The sequence below is a fragment of the Schistocerca piceifrons genome, chromosome 1, assembly GCF_021461385.2.
Source record: "Schistocerca piceifrons isolate TAMUIC-IGC-003096 chromosome 1, iqSchPice1.1, whole genome shotgun sequence".
NCBI classification, from domain to species: domain Eukaryota; kingdom Metazoa; phylum Arthropoda; class Insecta; order Orthoptera; family Acrididae; genus Schistocerca; species Schistocerca piceifrons.
The window spans coordinates 1,073,526,079-1,073,532,123 of NC_060138.1; positions in this window are offsets into that span (position 1 = coordinate 1,073,526,079).

Consider the following 6,045-nt stretch of genomic DNA (forward strand, 5'->3'; position numbering starts at 1 on the left):
AGGGTAAAAACTCTTAAGAAAAGCAGAGATTTGAATACGTCGAGTAAATAATTGAGGACTTAGGGTCTAAGCTCTAGTCTGAGATGAGAAGGTTGCCAGTGGAGAGGAATTCTTGGGAGTCGCATTAAACTAGTCAGGAAACGGATGACTCAAAAAAATTATGATCTTATTGTTGAATGTTTACATGGTGAAAATAAACTCCAAGAGTGTAAGGAACTTCAGGGATATGAGCCGTGGTAGAGATTCAAGACTTACCTTTGATTAGTTTGATGTAGAAAACAGCCAATGTTGTAAAATTCAGTTGTTTATTTAATTGATGACTAGATTCGGGTTAATTAAATAAATAATAAGTAATTAGGCAGAAAACTAAATTTTGCAACAAATTCTGTTTTCTACGTCAAACTGGATAATACCATTTGCTGTTCCGTCATCAGCCCAGTATGCTGGAAATCCATTTTCTTTGGATGATTCCTACATAAAGAGTAATGTAATAGATTCCAACAAAGAACCATTTTTGGTATTACAAAAAGTTTCGCAAATGTTTTAAAAAGATAGAACGCAGTGAGTTAGATAACAAAACAACATATTTTGCAGTAGTGACTGTAGGCCGGATATAGGCAACTCTGTTCCTGCGCGCATTAGCTTAAAATGCTCTAGAAACTCCTTGATAAGTTTGATGGTCAAAGTCGAAACCAAAATTAGAAAACCATGATCTTAAATTATTCATTTAAAATTAGTTTTTATAGGGAGCTTGCACATGCATACTACCATTTGACAGCCGATTACTTTTCGAATGTACAAGAGTGAAATTATGACCTCGCTTATTAATAATGGTGAGTATGACGGCATACACGGTGACAGGCACTTAAAGCATTATTTTAGGTTTTATACCGAATTCATGGGAAAATTATTGCAATTATTGCTTCCTAATTATGGTAATTTTCTACACTCGGACCAATCTTGAAAATACCGGGAAGCAGATCCCATTTGAGAAGAGGAAGACAACAGATGCTCATTTTTACAGATCAATATTGCAAGAATATTGAGAGTAAACCAAAGAAAAACTAAAATAACGGAAAAATTGGATTAGCGATAAAAAACACATCAGGACTTGAGACAATGTAGTAGACAGAATGAAGGAATTTTGCCATTTTGGAAGAAAAACTGCGCATGATAGATGAATCAAGAAATAGATAAAAAAACTGGCTAGCACTAGTAAAGAGAGCATTTCGCGCTAAAAGAAATCATTGATATGGAACATAGGCCTGAGTTTGAAGAAATTTCTGGTAATGTACTCCCGGAGCACAGAATTTTATGGCAGTGAATCATGGGTCATAGCAAAACCGGAAACAGAAATGTGATCAATATTAAGTGGAGTGGTCTCATAAGAAATGAGGATGTATTTCGCAATATGGTGAATGCGTGAATACCACTATCTGGAAGAAGAAACATGGTGATATGACATGTGGTAAGGTCCCAGAGAACAGTACAACAGAAAGCTGCAAAAGATAAAGAGTGTAGGGGAAGACAATCGAAATATATCCAACAAACTATAAAGGACGTTGGCTGACGATTCTTCTCGGAGATGCAGAGGTTGTCACAGCAAAGGAAGTCGTCGCGGGCCACATTCAACCAGTCAGAAGACTGATGAAAAAAGATGCAAGACTGTCAAAATTATTCTATATTGGAATGCAATGACGTTCACCGAGTAGGAAGAAGATTGGCCCCCGAAAATAAGCATCGATTCGGAACCCAACACGTTTCGTATACGAATGCTTCTCTATCGCGAACAGAGGCGTAAATATATTTCCTGTTGGTCTAGATTTCCGAACGCCTTCTGTACGATATCACTCTATCGACTGATAACGAAGCTGCATTTGTAGGGAGATCTTACAAGCACGTGAGAGTGAACGCGTTCGCCAGATGCAAAGGCAACGTCTTGTTGCCCCTAGAAAACTTCATGGGGCCAGTGATAATCTGCATGTGTGTCAGGCAGTATTTCCGCTTGAAATTGTTTTCCGACGCTACTGCTCCTGCTGAAACGGAATCTCCATTTCCGGAATGTGCCTTTTAACAAGATTACGAGAACGGGATTGATTTATTGATAGGAGGGCACTGTTAAAGTCAAAAACACGTATGAACAGTGTGAGAGCTTGTATTTCTTTGTGTGTCTAAGTGTAGAGTCGATGACTTCCTCGATGTCTGTTGCGATATGCCTACCAACAACCCAATAAGATTTCGGTGAAAAAATGAAGTATGTCTGCAAGCAGGAGAGCCTTAAAACCACTTTGACGATTCAAAAGCGAACATAATAAATGCGACAAAGTATCATTTGCTTCTTTAATTTTCGGTAGCTTGCAGACCTTTGCTGTAAATCAAAATTCTTAAAGCAAAAAGCTGATGCGTGGACAATACTCCTTACCGGCAATTATTTTCAATCACGCTATAGCCTTCTCAGCAACGTAGATCATCGAAACGTAGATCATCGAAACAGCAATTACGTGCACAGAAAGTTCCTTGGAGACAGGTACGAACAAGTAAGTGGTGTGATACATTAAATTTTGTTAGTACATTCACAGATACTTTATTTATTCTTCTAATATTTCGATCATATGCATATAGTCAATCTTCAGAGTGAGCTGACAGTTGAAGCTTTCCTTCGTTTTAAACCAAAGATACACAAGAGCCAGAGACGTTGATCCTTGGAAAAGACTCGTATGCATAAACTGAATCTGAGGCTATGTGGTCGATCCCTGCTGGGATATCGATTTTTCATCTGTACGCTCATGTTTTTGAGGTTATTAAAGGAAGTGCTGGATTCGATGATTTACATAGGTTTGAAACCTCTATCTCTGGTAATTAAATTCGTCGTCATAAGGAATTAAACTGCTTCTTTCACCACTGAGTTTCAAAAAGATGAAGTCGGCTCTAGAATTTCCACATTACAGACAGGATACAGCTCTTTTAAAGCCCAGTAAAAAGAGGCGTGACCGGAAATCTGATCCAGCCAGTAGAATGCAGCATGATTTCGTGCCAGCATATTAATATAATGCGCACCCGGCATCAGTAGTTTAGGAATTACGTTAACTCTCTTTGTTGTCGGATTACTTTGAAGACGAACGAAATTATGTGGCCAAAATATTAGAAGAAGGAATAATTCCTGTGACTGTTCAGCGAAAACATGATGGTGCACGTCAAGTAAGTGACGCGTCTACCGTAGTAGGTACAACGGTTCGTCTATCACGAGAATAATCAATACTTATCAGCAAAGAAAGAATTCAACTGACTGGATCAGTCAGAGTTACGTACTGACTATAAAACTCCTGTCAATTACAAGGCTGATATTAAAATTTGTAGTGGAAAAACGTGCTAAAACGCACGTATGTAGAATGCTCATTAAAAGATTACGCTTCGTCTAATGAAAATCTGTATAAAATCTTTGTAAGATCAGAATTCGAACCCAGACTCCCGCTTTACTTGGTCAATCACCTTAAACAGTAGCACAACCGACGCCAATCTTCACGATCACCGATGCCTCCATTTGTTACACTGGAACAAACGCAGATAGTTCTCCATACTGGAAATACACTCCTGGAAATGGAAAAAAGAACACATTGACACCGGTGTGTCAGACCCACCATACTTGCTCCGGACACTGCGAGAGGGCTGTACAAGCAATGATCACACGCACGGCACAGCGGACACACCAGGAACCGCGGTGTTGGCCGTCGAATGGCGCTAGCTGCGCAGCATTAGTGCACCGCCGCCGTCAGTGTCAGCCAGTTTGCCGTGGCATACGGAACTCCATCGCAGTCTTTAACACTGGTAGCATGCCGCGACAGCGTGGACGTGAACCGTATGTGCAGTTGACGGACTTTGAGCGAGGGCGTATAGTGGGCATGCGGGAGGCCGGGTGGACGTACCGCCCAATAGCTCAACACGTGGGGCGTGAGGTCTCCACAGTACATCGATGTTGTCGCCAGTGGTCGGCGGAAGGTGCACGTGCCCGTCGACCAGGGACCGGACCGCAGCGACGCACGGATGCACGCCAAGACCGTAGGATCCTACGCAGTGCCGTAGGGGACCGCACCGCCACTTCCCAGCAAATTAGGGACACTGTTGCTCCTGGGGTATCGGCGAGGACCATTCGCAACCGTCTCCATGAAGCTGGGCTACGGTCCCGCACACCGTTAGGCCGTCTTCCGCTCACGCCCCAACATCGTGCAGCCCGCCTCCAGTGGTGTCGCGACAGGCGTGAATGGAGGGACGAATGGAGACGTGTCGTCTTCAGCGATGAGAGTCGCTTCTGCCTTGGTGCCAGTGATGGTCGTATGGGTGTTTGGCGCCGTGCAGGTGAGCGCCACAATCAGGACTGCATACGACCGAGGCACACAGGGCCAACACCCGGCATCATGGTGTGGGGAGCGATCTCCTACACTGGCCGTACACCACTGGTGGTCGTCGAGGGGACACTGAATAGTGCACGGTACATCCAAACCGTCATCGAACCCATCGTTCTACCATTCCTAGACAGGAAGGGAACTTGCGGTTCCAACAGCACAATGCACGTCCGCATGTATCCCGTGCCACCCAACGTGCTCTAGAAGGTGTAAGTCAACTACCCTGGCCAGCAAGATCTCCGGATCTGTCCCCCATTGAGCATGTTTGGGACTGGATGAAGCGTCGTCTCACGCGGTCTGCACGTCCAGCACGAACACTGGTCCAACTGAGGCGCCAGGTAGAAATGGCATGGCAAGCCGTTCCACAGGACTACATCCAGCATCTCTACGATCGTCTCCACGGGAGAATAGCAGCCTGCATTGCTGCGAAAGGTGGATATACACTGTACTAGTGCCGACATTGTGCATGCTCTGTTGCCTGTGTCTATCTGCCTGTGGTTCTGTCAGTGTGATCATGTGATGTATCTGACCCCAGGAATGTGTCAATAAAGTTTCCCCTTCCTGAGACAATGAATTCACGGTGTTCTTATTTCAATTTCCAGGAGTGTACATTTCTTTCAAATAATGCTCACCGTTTCCATCAATTGCATGTCGATAACTTCAGTTCATTTCGGATACGTTTATTTCTATTTGTTACTTAAATTTAATATCATCATTTGCGCAGCAAAAGTGGAGAGGCATATTTCACAGTAGGTTAGTTTTCTGACATCTAACGACTTTTTGAGAATAATAGGTGAAAGCCTTACGTACCAGTAACCACTATCTATTTACTTCCGTTTAATATATATTTCGTACCTGGGTACATTGACGGCTTTACTTAGCAAGCACCGTGTTGAGGAAATGTCGATGCGTTTGCGACTGAAATTCTGATCGAGCAATTGTGGGAAATACGGAAGCGTCCGATCCCACCCGTCTGCTTTGACCCATGACGTCACAAATATGGCGGAAACAAAAACAAACACACACACTTTCCACAAGAAGCCTAATGACACTAATGGGACAAGCGCGGGAAATGGGGTGTTTTGGGTGGGGGGCAAACTAAATATAAACAAATTTAGACGCTTTGCGTAGCTACAACGTGTAAGTGAAGACAGCCATGCATGAATATCCACCCACCTCCCCAGGGGTCGTAACCCCCGCAACCCATAGAAGATAAAGATGCTTCAGTAGCTGATTAGTGTTTTTTGTCTTTTGAAAAAAAATATCTCACGGGATAGAACGAACAGATCAGAAAGATAAATATAATAAACTAAAACAGAAATTCGAGGAAACAGATAATTAAAATAAGTAATAAGTGTTTTTAAATTAAAAAAAAATCTCACGAGATAGAACGAACAGATCAGAAAAGTAAATAAAATAAGATAAAACAGAACTGGAGACAGCCACACTCAAACCAAACTCCGCGCCGTCGTGACGTCACACACGACAACACCCTTACGTCACGGGTCAAAGCTGACGCGTGGGATCGGACGCTTCTGTCGACCCCAATTGTGGAAAGTACAATTTTGTAACAGTGTAACATTTTTGTAATTATTGATGAATTTTCACCTGCTGTATTATCCAATTTAGTGTTCATATTTTCTGC